The sequence below is a fragment of the Schistocerca gregaria genome, chromosome X (assembly GCF_023897955.1).
Source record: "Schistocerca gregaria isolate iqSchGreg1 chromosome X, iqSchGreg1.2, whole genome shotgun sequence".
Classification (NCBI taxonomy): domain Eukaryota; kingdom Metazoa; phylum Arthropoda; class Insecta; order Orthoptera; family Acrididae; genus Schistocerca; species Schistocerca gregaria.
The window spans coordinates 736,796,132-736,820,826 of record NC_064931.1 but is presented as its reverse complement, the minus strand read 5'-3'; positions in this window follow the sequence as shown (position 1 = coordinate 736,820,826).

Sequence of the window (24,695 nt, the reverse complement as noted above, 5' to 3'; positions counted from 1 at the left end):
AAGAATAGTTATAGAATGAAATAAAATAATAGAACAAAATCAAAATGTTTTTCAGACTACATAAATGTTTTTGAAATCTGCACGGTTATCACTGCAGTTTAATCAATATAATCAGTCTAACACAAATACTAATTAAAGTACGTCAGTTACTAAGCATTAACGGCGTTAAGCCTTTGTTTTATGACCTTCGTTCTATTTGATTTGTTATAAACGACGTACAAGAGTTGAGGGTCACGACAGGAAGCAGTGGTTGAGAAGAGAGTGAGACAGGATTGTAGCCTATCCCCGATGTTATATAATCTGTATATTAAGCAAGCAGTAAAGAAAACAAAAGAAAAATTTTGAGTAGAAAAGTCCATTGATGCCTTCGCAACACCTCAACGTTTTATAGCCTTCTGGTTGTTGCTTCACTTCGCTGCTCCTAATGAATGTTTTGCTGAAACTGTGACGTTAGTGAAAGTTGGTTCTAATTGATGATGCACTGCACTTCTCTGTTTACATGTTTCAGTAACAGCTCTTCTGGTTTAACTCACTTGCATCTGTTTTCTTGTCCGGCGTGTTGCTTCCTATAACGGTCGATGTTTACTTTCCTGCTGTGCACGACGAAAGGGGGCTCGCTACGTCTGGTTGAGGAAAAGCTGTTTCCGCACAAGTTTCCTGCACCCTGTATTGCTTTAGGCTTATTGGACTTCTATTTCCTTGTTATCTGAACCAATTTCTCTTTAGGTTCTTCCTTGGAATTCGCATTTCCCTTTTATGGTGATCATATCTTGAGTTATTTTATTTATTTATTTTTAATTCGGACTAGAACTGGAAGGACTATTGCCATGTCTGTTTTGTTATCTTCTTGTTGAACTAAAGTTTCATAGACTCTGTAGCTTTTTCCCTGGAAAGTAGCAGCAGACTTGTCTTTATCTCTTTCATCCTTTTCAGCGTTGCTTGATTTCTCTCTAAGTCATTTGTTGCTGCTCCCTTATTCAACAGTGAGAATCCCTCTTCAACTAGCATAATGGATTAGTCAGTGGTTTCCATGGAACTATTCTGGGTGTTGCCCGCTAAAGTCCTTGAGAGGATCAGTTCCCCTGCCTCTTATCTGCTGCTGGGTATTTCGTAGAATGAAAACCTGCCTTGGACTATTTTCTTGAATATGTCGTGCCCCACTGAACACTTTAAGTGTTCTAGGTTGTCCGACATATATTACGTGTGCCATGCAACCGCCTATCACAATGTGGGACAGGATATCGGATATAGTAAACATTCGTACAGGTCTAATACAGTTCTAGCACTGAATCTGTTCCGGCGTAACCACAAGCGCCGGCACGAAGACGAATGACGCAGAGAAAGCTGTGAGACGACGTCATCAACAGTACACTTACTAGGACCGAACCACGACAGGAGCGGCCTCTAGCCGAAGAGAATGTAAGCGAGGCTCCTGCTAGCCTCGGCGGAATAGTAGAAGAAGCACACTAGTGAGACCCGGACAGTAGAAAACGGACACTACTAGAGCTGTTACATGGACATTCTATAAAGTGAAAGACATTGATTATTTGCATGTCGCCAATACCTTGCGACAAGACACTGTAAACGAAAGTTAAGTATTGTCAATCTACTTTATTGTAATAAAAACCATTAATGTGATTTGCTTGAATTGTTGTATAGCAATCCGAGAAAGCAGCATCCTTTAGGCACCCTATAAGAGACGAATGGGCAGGACCCCACAGAATCTTGTGTCTGTTACGCCCCTTTTCGAATCCGATACTTTTTCCTATCCATATTTTGAAATTAGTACTGTCAAGTCCTTGTTGTCTAACACTAGAACTGATAGAGTCATCATTACAATGTAATTCAAATTTGTTCTGGATTTCAGTAATATTGTAAGATAACTAAACTATGTAATTTAGGAAAAAGACTGCACATATCATTATCCATTTGCGTAAACTCAGCATTATCACCAACAGAACATAAATTATCAAGCAGCCAGCCAATGATTTCCAGCTTTGTGGGTTGCACATGTGTTGTATTCTTGTCAAATGCGAACTTCGAAGTATTTTTCTCTAATCGTATCCATGGACTTGATTTACGGATAGTGGAGGTGGATCTTCCACTTCACGAAGTTTAAACAAAAGGAGATAAACAAAAGAGATTAACTATTTACGAGTTCGGTGGTTTCACAAGGAACACTATATACACGTACAGTAACATTTGTTGACATATGTGGTATTACAGTGCCTGTGTTGTTCGGAAGTATGATGCATTGTTTCTTCGGACATGTATGGTTGGCACCATATGGAAGTTTGGGTCAGGCCGGGAAGCATGCTCGGGTAGCCTAATGATAAGGCGACTGCTCGCAATAAGAGGAAAATCCAAGTACCAGTCTCAGTCCGGTACGAAGTTTCACTGTCGTCATTCCATTATACAGCTCTTAGTTGTCCATATTTGCAACTCCGAATACATTTCACGTGGTCGTTGACGTAACCAGTCAGCTACACCACGAAGCGCTGCACAGTACGTCCTCACAATGAGCATTAGGCAGCGACTGTCACGTGGCCAGCGCTGCTTTCGTTGAATGGTGTTGATTTATTGGGCACATAAGCAGTATTTCTGAAAGTGTCTTTCCTTGATTTCTCGTTAATTATGCTTTTTCTGACACCATGCTCAAAGGGCTCAATTCTCAGGTGTTTATCTATCTGGTCAATTTTGAGTCAGCTGATTCAGATGGTTCATAAGCAAACTATCAAATATAAGCCGAAGCATTTCAACCATATCAGTGGCCTTGAATTTATTTATAAATGTTTAACTCGTTAGAAATAGGAATTAAATTTAGTGACAGAGATCCATCACCGGTGTCCATTAATAATTTCCAGTGATAAACACAAATGATTGCTGCTCTAGAATTAGCTATGACATCCATTATCAATGTTTTCACTTTGAAAATGTTACCACTTATTTTCTGAGGTACCGTGAAGCACTTTGAGTCAAAGATATTTAGTTGCGGAACGAGTCATTAGATATATTATACACAGGAGAGTTGGTTAATAAAGAGATAACAGAAAGATTATCTGCAGTCTATCGCTTATCTACCTGTTCAGAACATTAACTATCATTTTTGTTTAGTAATTCGGTAATGCACAATAGATTCCTACTTAGCAATCATATACAACCGCTCGCTTACCGATAGATCTGTACCTACAGATTGGAAAATTGTGCAGGTCGCACCAGTGTTTAAGAAGGGTAGTAGGAGTAATCCATCGAACTACAGACCTATATCATTGACATCGGTTTGCAGTAGGGTTTTGGAGCATATACTGTATTGAAACATTATGAATCACCTCGAAGGTAACGATCTATTGATACGTAATCAGCATGATTTCAGAAAACATCGTTCTTGTGCAACGCAGCTAGCATTTTATACGCACGAAGTAATGACCGCTATCGACACGGGATCTCAGGTTGATTCCGTATTTCTGGATTTCCGGTAAGCTTTTGACACCGTTCCTCACAAGCGACTTCTAATCAAGCTGCAGGCTTATGGGGTATCGTCTCAGTTGTGTGACTGGATTCGTGATTTCCTGTCTGGAAGGTCGCAGTTCGTAGTAATAGACGGCAAATCATCGAGTAAAACTGAAGCGATATCAGGTGTTCCCCAGGGAAGCGTCCTGGGATCTCTGCTGTTCCTGATCTAAGTAAATTACATGGATAACAATCTGAGCAGATCTCTTAGGTTGTTCGCATATGATGCTGTAATTTAACGACCAGTAAGGTCATCCGAAGACCAGTATCAGTTGCAAAGCGATTTAGAAAAGATTGCTATATGGTGTGGCAGGTGGCAGTTGACGCTAAATAACGAAAATTGTGAGGTGATCCAAATGAGTTCCAAAAGAAATCCATTGGAATTAGATTACTCGATAAATAGTACAATTGTCAAGGCTGTCAATTCGACTAAGTACCTGGGTGTTAAAATCACGAACAACCTCAGTTGGAAAGGCCACATAGATAATATTGTGGGGAAGGCGAGCCAAAGGTTGCGTTTCATTGGCAGGACACTTAGAAGATGCAAGAAGTCCACTAAAGAGATAGTTTACACTACACTCGTTCGTCCTCTGTTAGAATACTGTGGGATACTTAACAGGTGGGATTGACGGAGGACATCGAAAGGGTGCAAAAAAGGGCAGCTCGTTTTGTATTATCACGTAATACGGCGGAGAGTGTGGCAGATATGATCCGCGAGTTGGGATGGAAGTCATTAAAGCAAAGACGTTTTTCGTCGCAGCGAGATCTATTTACGAAATTTCAGTCACCAACTTTCTCTTCCGAATGCGAAAATATTTTGTTGAGCCCAACCTACATATGTAGGAATGATCATCAAAATAAAATAAGAGAAATCAGAGCTCGAACAGAAAGGTTTACGTGTTCGTTTTTCCCGCGCGCTGTTCGGGAGTGGAATGGAGAGAGATAGTATGACTGTGGTTCGATGAACCCTCTGCCAAGCACTTAAATGTGAATTGCAGATTAGTCATGTAGATGTAGATGTAGAATTCCACCACCCTCCCTTGATATTATTGTTTGTCTCGCGCCCTTAGGGGCAAGTAATAATACTATACTCGTTTGCTATTGGACTGAGTCGCAGAGACTATGAACACAACTGATCGCTATAGGTTGTATAGTACTTTCAGCATTTAATCGTTATCTTGTGACCGTTTTTATGGCGAGTGCAAAATGTGGCGTATCGTGCCACTCATTACATTGCTTCCCCAGTTTTCCTCTAAACTTCTGAATTTATAGCACTAACAATGGGCGCTAGGTTACACAGCGACACGTAGGACGAGTGTACTGTTGTGTTTCTGTTTAGGGATACGGGAATCCAGCGCTGAATCTTGGTACACCTCTGCATGTGCCAGGGCGCTGTCAGTGGGAAGGCACCGTTGTCCGCCGCGACAGAAGCTAAAACACAATGGAGTGCAAGGTGTCATAAATCTAACGCCAGGCCTGTCGCAGTCTTTCACTGGCTCCCGGAATAAACCGGGCTGCGTAGTTTACAACTCTCCTGGATGACTTCTGGTGCTTCTCTCTCGTGGCAGCAGGAGAAACGTTGGAAGAGAGACATTGCGAAAGGTATGAGCTCTTGCTCGTGATATTACAATCGTATTACTTCTACAGTGTCGTATGGAAACGTGTAAAAGAAGTGTGTTTAAGCGGAACACACGTAGCTTATAAAGAAAACTCTCATTTTTACGTCGTGTAATCCTATGTTGCTCTTTTCGCAAAATGTTTGTGCTGATTTTTTTTGGCCTGAAATTATATGTTTGAAAGCAATATAAAATTGTTTGTAAGATTCGCCTGTAAAATGTGGGATGTTGTATAAATTCCAGTTGCTCGTCAGCTTGACTTACTGATTGGAAGATGGAGAGCTGCTGCGGAGATACAATATGTCTGTAAGATGGAATGGAGCACTGAAGTTCAGGGATAAGTCAGCGCATCGAACGATTCCTCGGGTTAGTCAAGAGCATCTTGGTTTATTCGTACTTCGTTTTGTGTCCTGCACGTAGAGAGAGGCAGACAGGATTAGACTCTGGCGCTTGAGTTAGTCTTGTGAGTTACCGGTATTTATTGGATCCGTATTTAAGGGAGCAAACACATTGTTGATCTCCAACACTGACAAGTAATCTCACATACTTCTGTGCTCTTTAGATGAGTATCATCTTCTGCGGAATACAACAGCTACTGCACGCTCATCAGAGGATGGAATTGAAATCTTCTAAGCGGGAATCTAGCGTCATGGTTTCATGGCAAAGAGATGGAGTTTCAACTTATCCAGAAGCAAGTATTTTTTCAGAACCGATGACTGGAGCCTTTATTCTCGACATCTGGCATAAAAAGGTTTGCTGCTACAAGAGACAAAATGGCTTTCTCAAGCAATATCATCATTATCTTTAAAATGCTAGCAGTTCAGTGAGATTTAGCTCCAAGTGAGACCACGTGTTTAAAAAGATGTACGAGGTGCTCTTCCAGCTAAGCTCCTACCAGTAACCCTGAGTCTAATGAAAGCACTTGCGTGAGAACAGTGAACAGATTGAAACCCACCACAGACAGTTCTCTTTAGAAGTACGTTCTCTGACCGACTGTTGGAGACTTATTAATTGTTGCGTTCAACTTTGTCAACAAAAGGGCTCAATAAAGTGTCCGGACATCTATCTTTCCAAAAGTATGTTTTAGCTCCACTGTTGGCAACGATGAGGCAAATGGAAACCCCTACTTTACTTATTTTTATAGGACCATTAAAGTCGTATTTAGACTGATGCTACTATCACAGTGCATTCGTTACAGGGTCAGTAAAAGAAATGGTTATATCGTAGACAAAATTCGCTCTATTCTATTGCATTCGTAGGTCCGTCCAGCAAACGCATGCTTTTGACGAAACAAGCACGAGTTGTGTCAGATTTTAAGAATTTGTCAGCAGAGCTTAGTCATATCCAATCTTTGTTTGTACAGAACTGGACATGGCCAAAGCCACTAGTATGTCTACCTACCTTCCGGCACACTTTGAACTTTGCCGATCCGGTTACATACACGCAGGTTCAAATGGCTCTGAGCGCTATGGGACTTAACATCTTAGGTCACCAGTCCCCTAGAACTACTTAAACCTAACTAACCTAAGGACATCACACAACACCCAGCCATCACGAGGCAGAGAAAATCCCTGACCCCGCCGGGAATCGAACCCGGGAACTCGGGCGTGGGAAGCGAGAACGCTACTGCACGACCACGAGATGTGAGCCATACACGAAGGGACTGACGTTTCTCTACATGCCGAGGGCAATGATGTTATCAACATACATTTCGATCCAAACTTATTATTCACTATAATTAGGGATTATAGTGGGAAGGCCTCAAACAGAACTTCACAAAACCCTTTAATATAGACTCACAATCTTTAAGTCCACCGGTCACGTTAGTATTAAACCTTTAAATCCTAAACATCGGTTCTACATTTTATATTGGGGCAGTTATTAATGTTCAAGTCCCGACGTTAGTACAATAGATACGGTGCACGTTGCATGAAGTTCTCTGCCATCCACCCTCCTGCCCCCAAAAGTTACATGTGACATACTGGAAGAGAAACGACATTCCTTCCATAAAATGCAATTTTCTGATTATCGAGGGACAACATCAAAGGAATGCAGATATATTTTAGGATGACTCTCTCACTTCTGCCAATTATTTCGGGCAACGTTCTTCGATAAGAATACATTTAGACGGCGAGATAAGCAATTTAACTTACCTTGCTATATACGTGGATCGGACAGTAAACTGAGGAACTCGGATTACTGCATAATATCTTTTCCTCTGCAAAATTTTTTAATGGAGCTGCAGCTGTACTTTCGCAGGAAGAATCTTATGTTTATCTTTGCCCAGTCACAAATTGAACAGTTGGCAGATACCTTAAAACTGCCATCCATTAACTACGACACGAATAGCTGTATTCGTGACTAACAATTGAGAAGTTAAGTGAAGAAGAACAATAATCTAGCATCATCGCTGTTGTCCAGCAATGACAAGGCTTGTTGTGTATTGTTTCTGTGCGCGTCTTCTGTGGCTTTCCACACTACGTGAATATCAAATTGTTCTTGGAACTTCTGTCCAGAAGCTCAAATGGGTACATTATGAATACACAGAGAACATAGCTTACGAGATTCACGGACAGACGACGCACACGGGATAACGGCCTTAAGCAGACTGTCATTTGTGGCGACCATCAAATTAAATCACAAGTAACTAGTGACTGACTCCCATGTCACCCTTCCTCCCAGTGCTCACACTCACACATACATACACACAAACACACACACACTCTTGCATATACACATACGTAAACAAATACATGCATACACATCTATTACACATTCACTTGCACACTAAAACATACAACAGTAAACGGGTACGCCGGCCGGAGTGGCCGAGCGGTTCTGGGCGCTACAGTCTGGAACTGCGGGACCGCTGCGGTCGCAGGTTCGAATCCTGCCTCGGGCATGGATGTGTGTGATGTCCTTAGGTAAGTTAGCTTTAAGTAGTTCTAAGTTCTAGGGGACTTATGACCTCAGAAGTTAAGTCCCATAGTGCTCAGAGCCATTTAGTAAACGGGTACTTCTTCTTCAGACCCACTCCCTCACACAGATTCTCAAGTACTCATGTGCACAGACACACAAACAAGTAGAATGGAAACACATACGGCGTAGACATCCTGGCCATCGACATATGACGAGACTTCATTATCGCACATAATATTCCACGGTTCATTATACTAAAACGTCAAGTAATGGAGTTGAACAAGGATTGTGTTGACAAACCCACTGCGAGTGCCAACTAACACCACTAACATCTGTTGTCTTTTTGGGGAGACCACTAATGGTTTGCCGACCGAAGTGAATCTCTCGTACTATAGGCAACAACTACAGACGTGACCGCAATTTATGGCCTGTGGCATACGGCTTGGCCCTGGTCCATTTTCGGTGATACCAAAATTCAGCGAACGCGCTGAAATATATCAACACCAACTCAATAGACTTTCGCACGCTTTTGGTTTCGGGTTTCCTTAAAACCGCAGGCACTAACACTCCAGTCCGAGTCGCGACCTGTGTACGTTTTCAGCATGATATACAATACATCCATCAACACTGGAGCATCCTTCGGTGATAAAAATCTCTTAGCTCGTGTATTCCATTTTCGTTTGAGGGTCTTTGTACACCGACTTCCTAAATAGAGCAGAAGGTATTGAGCTTCAAGAAATATAGTAATACCCTCCTCGTCGTCGTTCTCTGTCAAAAACACTTCGTCATGACGGTCACAATTCCTTCACCGATACCTTCAACACGCTTACACAGCACATAAGTGTTTGAAAAATGCCACTCGCATGTTCTCGAGGATATCTGGTTATATATGAAATAACAATCTCCGTCGAGGATTGTGTATGTTACAGCAATTCTAGAGATAAATATCCTGAGCGTGCTGGGTTAAAAACATGGCGTTTCGGGCTACTTTCACAATTACAATATCATATCAAATAAGAGTTTTGCAAGGATCGAAGATACTTTCCGGAAATAATAAAATTCTTTTGCGTCCAAATTTCACTGAAAATACCGTAGCGTCATACTAGGGGCTTCAGAACAACCCAAAAAAATTCTGGTAATATGTGGAACATGTTTGTGGGACCTAAGTTAATGACCCCCACCACTGCAAAGACGGGTCAGTTGCGTTGTGAAAAAGCTGAAGCAGCTACTCCTGAACAAGTTTCTGCTCCAATCCCTACCATATTTAATACAGAGCCGGCCCTTGGTGGCCGAGCGGTTCTTGGCACTTCAGTCTGGAACCGCACGACCGCTACAGTCGCAGGTTCGAATCCTGCCTCGGGCATGGATGTGTGTGATGTCCTTAGGTTAGTTAGGTTTAAGTAGTTCTAAGTTCTAGGGGACTGATGACCTCAGATGTTAAATCCCATAGTGCTCAGAGCCATTTGAACCATTTTTCTCTATACAGACTGAGTTAAGCACCACATGCCGTAGATCACTCGAACAAGAAACTGTGCCCAGTATTTGAAGAAGGCCCAGGTTGAGACACTATGGCACAGTTAGCGCTACTCAGCTACAATTCTTTTTTCCTTTCGGACATGTAACGCTGTATATTTTTCATTATGACGGATCACGTGTCATACTGAATACATATTTGAAACAATGATGAACTATGACTAATTTTTAGCTGAAACAATTTAGAAAGTACCAGAATTATTTCGTTAAACGATGAAGTAGACACACCAGCGACGTCAGAGACTTATTAGCCAAATAAATCATTGAGTAGTTTGAGTGGTGTGTTCAAGCAGAATCTTTGACATTGTTAAAAATCTATGAAGATAACGAGAGGGTAGGTCGTATAGGAAATGGTGGGAGAACTCCGAGAGAGAAAAGTAGCTACGGCGTAGCGAAGACACGAGCGGCAAGTTTTTGTAGTTACGAGTTGCACGGCAAGATGGAAGAGCCACTGTGTATTGGCCTCTCCTTATGAGGCTCCCAGATGCATAGAGGGCAGAATACTGTCGAGTAATAGCAATTAATTGGCCATTGCGAGTACGAGAAACATTAGAATCAGCAAGTGGGATATCACATTGTGGAAGGACGGAACATTGTTGCTGCCGAGATACTAGTTCACGTTTGCAGGAGTAAAAACTGTAAGATCAAACCACTAACGAGTATCAACTGCGTAAAAAGGCTTGCCATTGTTGTACATAACAGGAATAATATTATTTTTGCATGAATTTTAAACGAAGACAGTGTTTATCATTTTTATTAGTCATTATCGGAATCATGATTCAAGTAATAGTGTACTGTAGTCAGAGTGACATTTGTGACTGTTAACTATGATAATATTTGTAAGTTATTAACATTGAAAGAAAGTAAAACTAAAAATTAAAACTAAAAATTTATCTAGCACTTGTTTCTAAGTTATTAAACCTATTAATGCAAATTTCAGTGCTACAACGGTGATTGATGTTTCAAGTAAATGTTGAAAAGAGCATAATGGGGCACATTACAGTGATTTATTTTCTGTTTCACTAAACTGATTAATGTTTTGTGTTTACTGTGACTGGTTGCTGCACTGTCGTGACTAGGGAAATATAGCATTGCAGTAGCGTTTTGTTGGTTATTCAAAGGCATTTATATTTTACCAAAGCAATTTTAGTAATCATATGTCTTGCATGTGTTATTTATTATTTTGGACATGTGATATGAATTGTCTGTTACAAATTAGGTCAGTAAGAGTCAAAATTATGTCAGACAGCCTTCATAATTCCATTTTACTCATAGTAGTTATTAATTCACTTACCAGTCTGATAATCACCATGTCAAATAGTTTGAAGCTTTATGATTCTGAATTTTTACTTAACTTAGTTTCACTGCCCAACAAATACGAAATTCGCTTCGACGTCAGTAGTGACTGAAGTCTATTCGCAACGAAGTGGCTCAAAAACAAGGTGTACACTTAAGAGTAGTGATTGTATCCTTTCCTTTTTTAATATTATTTCACTGGTATGCAAATAACATGCAACCACAGTGACAGCTAACGAATCGAAATTGAACTTTCTAATTACAACTCCTTTAATTAGCACTCCAATAAGAAAATTTAATACGTTGCCATGTTCGTGATTAGCTGTTTACTTTCACATATTCTTTCGCTCTACATCTACATCTGCGTGGATACTTTGCAAATTGCACTTGACTGCCTGGCAGAGGGTTCGTCGAACCAACTTCACAATAATTCTCTGCTACTCTAATCTCGAACAGCTCGCAGATGAAACGAACACCTATATTTTTCCGTGAGAACTCTGATTTTCCTTATTTTATTATGATGATAGTCTCTTCCTATGTATGACGGCGTGAACAAAACATTCTCTGATTCAGAGGAGAGATTGGTGATTGAAATTTAGTAAAAAAGTTCCGCAGTAACGAAAAACGCCTTTGTTTTCACAATGTGAATCCCAGATTCTATATCATGTCTGTGACACGCTCTCCCCTACTTCGCAGTAATACAGAAGATGCTGTTCTTCTTTGACCTTTCTCGATGATCTCCTTTAATCCTATCAGGTAAGGATTCCATACCGCGCAGCAGTACTCCAAAAGAGGATTGACAAGAGTGGTTTAGGCAGTCTCTTAAGTAGATTTGTCACAGTGTCTAAGTGTTCTGTCAATAAAACCAGTCTTTGGTTTGCACACCCCACAATATTTTCTATGTGTTCTTTGCAATTTAAGAATATAGTAATTGTACTTCCTTGGCGTTTAGTTGAATTTATAGCTTTTAGATTTGACTAATTTATCGTGTAACCGAAGTGAAACGGATTCCTTTTAGCACTCATGTGCATGACCTCACACTTTTCACTATTTAAGATCAATTGACAATTTTCGCACAATACAGGTATCTTCTCTAAATCGTTTTACAATTTGTTTTGATCTGCTGATGACTTTATTTGACGATAAGCGACAACATAATCTGCAAACATCCTAAGACGGCTGCTCACATTGTCTCTAAAATCATTTATATAGTTAAGGAACAGCAGAGGGCCTATAACGCTACCTTGGGGAACGGCAGAAGTCACTTCTATTTTACTCAACGACTTTCCGTCAGTTACTACGAACTGTGACCTCTCCGACAGGAAATCACGAATTCTGTTACATAACTTTGTCGGAATAGACGTCTAATCGAGTTTTTACGCAGAAGCTATCACAGTTAAATTAATTAAGCCGAACGTATAGGAGGTTTACAAGGTCAGATCCGCATACAAGAAATGTAGCAAAAGTGATCCACAGAATAACTTCACATACTTTTGACATGCATTTCTTGTAGAACCTCAGAGTATATACTGAGCTAAAACATACTGCGGTACCTCGAACACAATGAACTCCTCCATATCGTCCACTAAAGATTCCGAAAATATTGGTCATGCGAAACAAAATACGCGCTTTTCTCAGATGAAAGTTACGGATCAAGGCACGCAGGCTGATGAGCCTGACTTCCGAAAAGCGTTTAACTCAGTACCTCATGTACGCTTGTTATCTGTACTACTACCATATGGGGTATCAAGGGGAATTTGCGAGTGAACTTATGATATGTTATTAGGGAGGATGTAGCATGTTATCTTGGGTGGAGAGTCAGCAGATATATACAGGGGTGCCCCAGGGATGTGTGTAGGTTCTTTTCACATTGTATATTATGAACTTGCAGACAATATTAACAGCAACTTCAGACTTTTCGCAATGAGCAGATTTCCAAGTGATGCAAAGATTGGCAACTTGCTTTAAATATTCATAAATGCAAAACCATGCATTTCAAAGACCGAAAATACTTAGTATACTATGAGTAAAATATGGGTGAGTAAAAACTGAAATCAAAGTCATACAAGTACCTCGCTATGAGTATATGTAAAATGTACGGAATGGAACGATCACGTAGGTTCAGTGATAAGAAGAGGTTGACCTCGGTTTTTAGTGTGGTACTAGACAATGTAATCAGCCTACAAAATAGACTACTCGCAAAATACTCGTGCGATATATTCTAAAACGTTGCTCATGTGTGAAGACCTTATACCAAATAGGACTAACAAGGAAAATTTATCATCTACAAAGAAAGGCAGACAGAATGATCATAGGTTTGTTTGACACATCGGAGATCGTCACAGAGACGCTGATAAATCTCCACTGCCAGACGTTTGTATACAGACGCAAACCGTCCCGTGAAATCCTACGTAAAAGTCTCAAGAAATAGCTTGAGGTGAGGAACATAGGACTTTGCAAAATACTTTAATAAGTGGTACAGTGGTAGATGCCCACTAACGTGCACTTCATAGCGGTTTACAGAGTATATATGTAGATTTTTCATACCAACTGCATGAAAATACAATGTGATTTGAAAGATATGAAGTACTTAAAAGACAGGTAATTCTACATATATCGATCATGGTTTATATGTGGTGCTACGTAAGGCTACATTGGAGTAACATCGTTTTCTAGTTTCTGCGAACGAATGCGTGACCCCCTTCTGATAATTTTCTTTGCAAATATATGTGTATCCAATTATGTTGCACATTCTCTAAATAACACTGTACTTACCAGTTATATTGTATGAATTTCAAGAATACTGCGGGAATTAAAACTCCTTGTCAGTCGCTAAAACCCAACAGAACTCTAAACTGCAAACTCTTTTGTAACACGACTGGTACAGATCGTTTCAAGTTCTTGCATAAGTTAAGTTATATTTATTTCTTAAACTGAAGCAGGCAGTGGCTGAAGGGTTGTCACATGAAGTTGCGGATCCGGGACATCCTATGTCTGCTGTGGAGGTGCAGCAAGAAGGATTTGCCTAAGGTGAGTAGCAATTCTGGATTGGTTGGCTGAGCGTGCTCAGCTCATTCTGAAGTTGCAGTTTCTGGGAGTTATCCCGGAGGCGCCGCATTAATGTAACCTTATCCCACCAAGTGCCCACTTGAAATGTAGGAAGTATCTTTTCAGTACGGATGTCAAAAATAATGCTCACTTTCCACTTCCATGAAACATGAGAGATTTTGTTCCATGTCAACAGAATTCCTGTTTGGCCCATCATGTGTATTGCCTCCCCTTTTAGACACTGTGCGGCGTGGAGTGGCCGCTGTTAGTTCTCCCTCGGGTGTTGTCCTAAGCAAGTTAGTTTATGTTAGTACAAGTAGTGTGTAAGTCTAGGGACTGATGACCTCAGCAGTTTGGTCCCTTAGGAATTCTCACATAGTTAGACAGTTAGACACTGTGTGTGCCTCTTCCAATAGTAGAAGACCGTTCTAACTCGGTACCAAACTCGTAATTTGCTTATGCACATTTTTGCGCCGTGTCAGGGAAACCTTTGCTTCGTTCTCCTCTGTTTTTATTCTTCGAGGCACATTTACGTTCGTCACACTGACTCCCAGCGTCACTCTCGCCCCTCCAATAGAGTTTGAGCTGAGTACAGAGAACTTTGAATTCTTGCTGTTGGTTTGCTGGAAGTCGTCCCGTGCGGACTGTCATTCGCTTCTGGTTGTTATTCCATGCAGACTGTGTAGTTTGATGATACAAGTGTCACTTTTTACTTTGTGTATCTTGAATGCGGAGGTCATTGGAATATTGCTCTTGTTTCTTTGAAAATTCGAGTTACCCAGATGAGGAACTCTGGTTTTTACTTGTTTCAGTTTTCCAGCGATGTCAAAGCCCTAGATTATTAGCTTCATTTTTTCCTTGATATTTTCCTGTGTTTTTGATTCACAATAGTTACATTGGAGTGTGATCCCATGTGGTTTTTAAATCTGAATAAAAGCTTACTAATTTGTGAAATCGATTTACATTTATGAAACCTACTTCCTACGATTTCTCCCTTGAGTAGGTGATTCTTATTTAATAAATATTATCAGGTACACACTAAGGTGTTGCGAAATGAAATCATCACTCTGCAGTGGAGTGTCCACTGATATGAAACTTCCGGAGAGATTAAAACTGTATGCTGCACCGAGACTCAGGAAGGTAGGAGACGAGATACTGACAGAAGTAAATCTGCATAGCTCAGTCGGTGCTGGCACGGTAGCTCAGAGTATTCGAGTAGAAGGCGGGCTGCTCTTTGTGATGAGAAAACTGAGCGAAGTATTAAACCATGGACTTGTGGGGTGGGGGTGGGGGCTCAGGTGACGTTTGCCCCGGCCAAATGTTGAGACCATTGACGAACAAAATGGAAGAAAACGTTGGCAGAGCACTTGCCCGGGAAACGCATAGTTCACGACCTCGAGCCTCTGTCCGATACACAGATTTAATCTGCTGGGAAGTTCCCCACTAAGGTGTAGTTTCAGTGTGATGGTGTTTCCGATGGGCGCAGTGGTCAAATTATTAATGGAATGTTGCATAACTTGCCAAAGTTTTTATTGTGGTGACAAGGGTGTAGAGCAAGCTGGTCTTTACTTCTAAACTCAAACCGTTAGTAATGCAGATTAGTTTCACTTTTGAGACATGTCATTCAGTGACATGGCAAGATTTTCTCATCAGTATTGCTACTGGATGCACGGTACCCAACAAGGTATGGGAGCCGGCCGCGGTGGTCTCGCGGTTCTAGGCGCTCAGTCCGGAACCGCGCGACTGCTACGGTCGCAGGTTCGAATCCTGCCTCGGGCATGGATGTGTGTGATGTCCTTAGGTTAGTTAGGTTTAAGTAGTTCTAAGTTCTAGGGGACTGATGACCACAGATGTTAAGTCCCATAATGCTCAGAGCCATTTGAACCAAGGTATGGGAGTAGAACAATAAAGCCCACGTGACACTTGTATATCTATAAATGCAGTTTTAATATAATCCATTATAGAGTCGAGCTAGCAGTTGTCGTTATACTGGTTGTCACTGTTAGCATGGCAGACCAATGCAATAAGGAAATTAGGCGCCCAATAGCATAGCATTACCGTCAAGCACATGGCTTGTAATCACGCCACAACACCTAGGCACGTCAGTCCACATCAGCTCCCGAGCCGGGGCAGTGCGTCAGCATATTTGGCAGCTATGGGACGGCCATCGACTTGTGTCAACAACTTCATTGTAAGACGAGGACCCACAGTCCAATATACACTCCTGGAAATGGAAAAAAGAACACATTGACACCGGTGTGGCAGACCCACCATACTTGCTCCGGACACTGCGAGAGGGCTGTACAAGCAATGATCACACGCACGGCACAGCGGACACACCAGGAACCGCGGTGTTGGCCGTCGAATGGCGCTAGCTGCGCAGCATTTGTGCACCGCCGCCGTCAGTGTCAGCCAGTTTGCCGTGGCATACGGAGCTCCATCGCAGTCTTTAACACTGGTAGCATGCCGCGACAGCGTGGACGTGAACCGTATGTGCAGTTGACGGACTTTGAGCGAGGGCGTATAGTGGGCATGCGGGAGGCCGGATGGGCGTACCGCCGAATTGCTCAACACGTGGGGTGTGAGGTCTCCACAGTACATCGATGTTGTCGCCAGTGGTCGACGGAAGGTGCACGTGCCCATCGACCTGGGACCGGACCGCAGCGACGCACGGATGCACGCCAAGACCGTAGGATCCTACGCAGTGCCGTAGGGAACCGCACCGCCACTTCCCAGCAAATTAGGGACACTGTTGCTCCTGGGGTATCGACGAGGACCATTCGCAACCGTCTCCGTGAAGCTGGGCTACGGTCCCGCACACCGTTAGGCCGTCTTTCGCTCACGCCCCAACATCGTGCAGCCCACCTCCAGTGGTGTCGCGACAGGCGTGAATGGAGGGACGAATGGAGACGTGTCGTCTTCAGCGATGAGAGTCGCTTCTGCCTTGGTGCCAATGATGGTCGTATGCGTGTTTGGCGCCGTGCAGGTGAGCGCCACAATCAGGACTGCATACGACCGAGGCACACAAGGCCAACACCCAGCATCATGGTGTGGGGAGCGATCTCCTACACTGGACGTACACCTCTGGTGATCGTCGAGGGGACACTGAATAGTGCACGGTACATCCAAACCGTCATCGAACCCATCGTTCTACCATTCCTAGACCGTCAAGGGAACTTGCTGTTCCAACACGACAATGCACGTCCGCATGTATCCCGTGCCACCCAACGTGCTCTAGAAGGTGTAAGTCAACTACCCTGGCCAGCAAGATCTCCGGATCTGTCGCCCATTGAGCATGTTTGGGACTGGATGAAGCGTCGTCTCAGGCGGTCTGCACGTCCAGCACGAACGGTGGTCCAACTGAGGCGCCAGGTGGAAATGGCATGGCAAGCCGTTCCACAGGACTACATCCAGCATCTCTACGATCGTCTCCATGGGAGAATAGCAGCCTGCATTGCTGCGAAAGGTGCATATACACTGTACTAGTACCGACATTGTGCATGCTCTGTTGCCTGTGTCTATGTGCCTGTGGTTCTGTCAGTGTGATCATGTGATGTATCTGACCCCAGGAATGTGTCAATAAAGTTTCCCCTTCCTGGGACAATGAATTCACGGTGTTCTTATTTCAATTTCCAGGAGTGTACTTTTAAGTCTGTTTTACTCTATGGACTTCCAAACTATTTGTGACGGTATTTTCTCCTTTTAGTCCGTTTAATTTTATGAGTTTACAACCTGATGATGAGAGCATTGTCTCTCGAAACGCGTTGTTAAAATATATGTATAAGAATCGCGGTTGAATGCTAACAGTGATAACCAAATGCAGTTTTCATGGAGAGATGCGTAATAGTGTCATTTCTTTTATAAAGGAAGTCAATCTCACTGTTCCAAAGCACACTTTATACTACGTATTGGGGCACTGGAGAGTTGTAAGGGTCAGTAGCCGATCTATATCTACATCAACATCTACATGATTACTCTCAATTCACATTTAAGAGCTTGGCAGAGGGTTCATAGAATCACTATCATACTATCTCTCTACCATTCCACTCTCAAACAGCACGCGGGAAAAACGAACACCTAAGCCTTTCTGTTCGAGCTCTGATTTCTCTTATTTTATTTTGATGATCATTCCTGCCTATGTAGGCTGGGCTCAACAGAATATTTTCGCATTCGGTAGAGAAAGTTGATGACTAAAATTTCGTAAATAGATCTCGCCGCGACGAAAAACGTCTTTGCCTTAATTACTTCCATCCCAACTCGCGTATCATATCTGCCACACTCTCTCCCCTATTACGTGATAATATATCTTTGGCTCACACATGTCGTAGTAGGTACTATCGATAGTCGAGCGCCCGGTGCGCCTGAGTAGTCTGTGTTCAGACTCCGAGTAAGTAAGGTTCAAATGGCTCAAATGGCTCTGAGCACTATGGGACGTAACTTCTAAGGTCATCAGTCCCCTAGAATTTAGAACTACTTAAACCTAACTAACCTAAGGACATCACACACATCCATGCCAGAGGCAGGATTCGAACCTGCGAGAGTAGCGGTCGTGCGGTTCCAGACTGTAGAGCTAGAACCGCTCGGCAACCCCGGCCGGCGTAAGTAAGTTGGTTGACTGGTAAGCGAGCAGGGCGGATTTCGGCAGGACGACCTTTAACGCTATCGTGTATGTTACTCTTCCCTAACAACCGAACCTTTAGACCTGTCAGGGGAAAAGCCACATATAACACTAACGTTTGTCACTCTAACGCGAAACACGCTAATGTTAACCTATGAGAGGATTTCGAATTTTGATCGCGCGTATGTTTAATGGACAAAGATATCGGGCTATCATTTTGAATATGGTGAAATTAACAGAAAAACTAAACGGACTTTGACCTTGGGAATTAATGAAAGTGGTAAAATCATAAGTGAATGAAAAAAAAATTAACGCTCGTCAGCCCAATTAAGCACAATAATTTGGAAATAAATGATTAAGGTAATTGAATATTGATTATTGAAGTTACTTTCGCTAATATTTCTCTCTGAATTGCACACAGGATACAGACTGACACAGCGTACTCGGAACTGCGTGTAGCAGCAGTTACCAGTAAGGCACACACCAGTGAATTATAGAAAGCAAAATTGCACCAAACTTATACTAATGACAGCTACACTCAAGATCATTACTTAATCAAATACTGAAATGTTACTGCACGTAGTACAGAACTAAATTTGGACATGAGGGGCTTTTATCTTAACTGACATTGAAAAAACATAACGATGAATAATATCATAAACACACTGTTTAAACTCCTCTACATATATCAGTTTAGCAACAGTAGTAGTTCAGTTTTCTTTCTAATAGGTGGAGAATATGATGGGAACCCATAAACTATCACACTGTTACTAGTCAACGCTCTCTGGTTATTACAGTACAAAAGGCTAATTAGAAAAGCGAATCATTCACTTCACTTGGAATAGTTCATAATTTACTTTGCAAGACAATAAAATACAACACTGGGCTTAGCTTCAAAAAAGGAACCATTCATAATAGAAATCAAAACAACACTGTTTTTCAAATGAGCTTAACTTACTTGTCTTTTTATCAACTGTGAAGAAAGTGTTTTAGACAATAATATTTACACAATCTTGTACTGTAATCCTACAGAACTATATTTTGTAATAAACTAAGGATACTTCAGGAAAAGCTCCTTTTATATTAGACAAAAAAATCACTTTTAAACACTTGAATGCAAGAATTGTTCATTTAAATCAGGATACTCGGTTTTAGTAGCACTTAAGTCAGGACCCTACATAATTTCGTGATCAGGATAGAAAATATGGTCCCCGACACGGATTTATAATGTTGTGATTATTATTAAAAAAAAAAAAGCACCGAGTGAGGTGGCGCAGTGGTTAGTACACTGGACTCGCATTCGGGAGGACGACGGTTCAATCCCGTCTCCGGCCATCCTGATTTAGGTTTTCAGTGATTTCCATAAATCGCTTCAGGCAAATGCCGGGATGGTTCCTTTGAAAGGGCAAGGCCGATTTCCTTCCCCATCCTTCCTTCACCCGAGCTTGCGCTCCGTCTCTAATGACCTCGTTGTCGACGGGACGTTAAACACTAATCTCCTCCTCCTCCTATTATTAAAACCAAACACAAAGTAGCTGGTCCATGCCCATATACATTACTAAAAGTTTAAAGTTACTGAAGCAGCGGCAAAGATTGGTGGCCACAACATGGCGGCTAACTGTACTCGCGGCTCTTTTTCGAATGCGCTATAAAATATCTTCTTGCCGTCTGATTTTCAACATATTAGAGCCATTCATTTATGACGAGAATACCAAGTAATAGCCAGATCCACATCCAAGGCAAATCCTTTGTAAACCAGCTTCCAATTGTCTCTCTTAGCACCGTCGAAGTGAACTGTGCTACGGCTAGCCACATACTGCGTACCGTTCATACAAAGGAGCCACTCAGTTCGACCGCCAAAACCACCTTCTACATCTCGCCATTCCACTTCCGTTGCGGGGGAACGTCCCTACAGCTTTTACATGTTACAAATACAAGTGCCTTAAGCATGAACCAGCTTTCAATAAATATTTTATTTTTATGAACATACATATATTATAATAATTTATCGTTTTAACGTATCCTTTTGCTTTTTTCATTTATACGTTACAAAACTCTAACTTTCTTCCTTCATATCAAGGAGTTTAAATAAATCAGAATACGAAATCCATAATTGCAAATAGACAGTTAGGTAATATAAACCTACTTCTAATCGATATAAGTGTTACAGCCCGACAGCGGTTACAATTGTTTCACGGCTGTGTGTGTCACCCAACGCCGTGGTCCTGACCTCCAGCAAATCGGTAAATTGCATTAATTGAGTGATTTATTGATGAGTTTAAAAGTTCATTAGTGCACCGTGATTACGCGACAACCGCGCCGGGCACCCACGATTTGTATTGCAGTGAGGAGTGTACGTTCAGTGAGACGTGAAGAATATTGGCGTGTGATTACATTAATAGGCGACCTGTGAAGATTTAACCGCTATTTCTTAGCTGTTTACACAAAAGATAGAGAATATTAACAACAAGTATGAACCGATTATTGCTACCTGAGATCCTGATTAGCTTTGTTGGATTTGATACGAAACAACTCCCGTGCAAATATTAACCGATCAGTCTTTATCAGTTGCACACGGTCAAACTATTCTAAACTGTTAGACTATAATCCACTACTGAATGGCGGTGGGTTAATAAGGGAGTGTTTCAGAGCCTGACAGTAATGTATGAACTTGGCTCTGGTGTGCTCCACCGCTGGTGCAGTAAAGTTAAAGCGTGACTATATCACGCAAAATGCAGTTTTCAGACGCAGTGCAGTCGGCGTTTCCGAGGTAGGTGGGCATGCTACTCCTAGGAGGTTGGACTCGAAGGTGAAGGTGCCGCCCTCAGAGTGATACTCTGCAATGAATGGCATCTCATTTCGCAGATACATACTGTCTATCAGAACTTCGGAATTATATAATCTCCTTCAAACAATTATCTTTTCAGGAAACACTAGTTGGATACGAGTTTAGAGGCAGCAGGTTTTCGTCTGGAGTCCAAACACATCCTCTAAATACCCCTAGTGCCTTCGTTCTTGTGGAATTATAGGTGCGGAAAGCTTCCCGTGACCATGCAATGTTTCACAGGATAGATGGTCGAACTGATATTCTCAGTATAGTCACATTATTAGCAACATCGTGATGTCTCCAGTATGAGAACTATAATCTGAAGGAGTAATCTGTTTCCAGCAAGACCATATTACATTATACAAATCATTGAGGGTTCATAAGTGGTAGAACACAAGAGATTATTAGTTTTGTTTTGCACCAGATTTCTTCTACGCAATGAAAAGAGATATGAATGGAAAAGGAATGAACTGTGTCAATTAGTGTGAGGCCGTTCACAGAACTCTTCATAACGTTAGGGATCTGATCTTAGCTCACCGGAAGTTGGCGGTAGTAAATAAGAGGTGTATTGTTCACCTCAGAGACTCCATTACTCGCTGGATTCCAATTGTAACAGAAGTCGATGAACACCGGACGAGGTACTAATAGCAAAAGAAAGCACATGCTGTTCCCATCACACGGTGTAAAGCTTCTAAATAACAAGTTTAATCTATTACTCTACTACGTTAATATTCTCTAGAGATGCAACATATTGAAGCTGTTAAAGAAAAAAACTCACCCAGGAGGGTCTCTAAGCACGTATGTTCAAAATGGCCCTGAGCACTATGGGACTTAACATCTATGGTCATCAGTCTCCTAGAACTTGGAACTACTTAAACCTAACTAACCTAAGGACATCACACAACACCCAGCCATCACGAGGCAGAGAAAATCCCTGATCCCGCCGGGAATCGAACCCGGTAACCCGGGCGTGGGAAGCGAGAACGCTACCGCACGACCACGAGATGAGGGCAAGCACATATGTCAACATGCATCTACACTTAAACGTTTTAACAAACCTACTAGGCTGCGCTATACGTTATAATTCATCACCAATATCGATTTAATCTTAACATGGTTTTATCTTTGGCTAAACCTCAAAACAGTAATCAGCTTTTCCATGTCAATAATATTTGCAATTAAATGGCGTACTTTTCCCGGTATGTTTGTAAAAAGTATAATGAGAATCAAAAAGGTATAAACGCGTTCAGTCACACTCATAATTGCGACTGTGCTGTAATTTTATTATCATTAGGTCCAACTACACACAGTTTTGTGTGATTGACTCCCATGTAACTTGACAGGAGGCTGAAATATCGGATAAGGCCATATTTTGTGCTGTCAAGTGTACATCATCCCCGATTTGGGAATCATTATAGCGTCATCTCCACTTGCTTCAAACACAGCTTGTAAACATCGTGGGATGGAATCAGAGAGGACCAGACGAATGTTCCAGAAGAGGCTACATCTACGGACTTTATTTGAAAGTATTAAACCTTGAACAAAGTTGAACAGGTTCCCGATCTGCCATGTTTGATGGCTAATATGCTGGGTGTTCGCCCAGGGTGAGGAAGTGGCAGTTCCTTTCAGTCAACGAATGGGGCTTCTCTCAATCACTCCACCTGCTTCCTGGCATTTGTACAGCTGGAAAACGAAAAATTGTGTTTTCAGAAAGAGGGTCCGTGAAACGTATGTGCTGAGATGGTTTCTGTACTAACAGTCTCAACACGTTGCACTCAAGATCATCTGATGTAATCAGTAACGCCTCAAACTGCCTCGTACAGCGTATGTTAGACTTGTCTCATAAGAATGCAGCCAGCCAGATTATAGTCACCACAGTAGCTTCTAAAACATATCTGTTAGAGCGATTTAAGCGGTAATCATACAAAAATACTGCAGTTAGCACGGCGTCAACGTTCGCGCTGCACCCAGAGCCATTCTCGTCATACGGACAACACGAGCTGACGCAATATCATGTGTGCTTCCACACCATTCCGCACGAGCCAGCGACTAACCTTCTGCGCAGACAGGTCCAATAGCAGTGGATAAAGTGGACTAGATGGCATTCATTCCCATCTGCGGTCATGTTACGTGTTCCAGTACTCCCTCTTCTACCAGTGGCTCTGCACGCAACCCTGCTGAAGCAAACGCATTTTCTGGAGACTGATTATACTGCCACAACTGAACACACTCGCCTCCTTATACGTAGCTTTTTACTATAAATGAATCATCATAGTGTATGTTTCAGGTCCTCACTGTGTGCTCTTCAGGTAATGCATTTACATAAAACCTGATAGACCTACGTGTCAGTCATCTTAATAATTTACTTCTTCTGCACTTTGCGAAGTGTCCTTCGAATTTGCATTCAGTTGAATTGTTATTTATTTTAACAGTTTCCACAAACGTGACGCTAATCGTAGAAAAGTGGCTACAATGATCATTGTGTAACATACATATTTAACTAGTTGGACTATACGCAGTGCAGAACACAGCATATTGATTACAGCCAACGGTAGAAAGACGTCGATTAGAACTTTTACAGACCTGCTCCGTTTTTGCCTTTCAGTCGGCTAGTATGGACAAAAAACTGCAACGATGAAGATCGATTCTCAGTACTTACTGTGTATGTAGACACGCTGCTAACACAAACATCATAAAAGCGTTTTAGCATGGTGAAAATGCATACAGGCCAGTCGGCAGTCTTCTGAAAGCGTTGTACACAAATAATCAAAAACATCACTACCACTTGCTTAATAGTTTGTTTGTCCTTCTTTGGAACGAAATTCATTACCGATTCTGCGTATAAAGGATTCGACAGTTTGTAGGCAGGTTTGTGGAGGTATGTGGCATTAGACGTCTACGCGCAGGTCACGCAATTTGCGTAAATAACGGCCCTCTGATTTGAGTACGTGGCGATGGCCCCCGATAGCGACCCAGGAGGGTTGCATAGGCTTTACATTAGGAGAAGTTGGTCGCCGAGACATCATCGTGAGTTCACTATAGTGCTCTTCAAACCACTGTACCATGGTTCTGGCTCCAAGAAACGAACAATTATACTGCTGAAAGATGGCATCGCCGTCTGGCGCGTCTTCGATTACTACCACAGGCCCCATGCCATCGAAGCAGAACATCTCCCATAGCATAATACTGCTCCCACCAGTCTGCGCCCGTGACGCGCTGCACGTTTCAACGCGCTATTCCCCTCGATGACGGCGTTTGTGGAGACAACCATCGACATAGAGCAGCAAAAATGTTATTCAACCGAAGAGCCGGCACGTTTACGTTGATC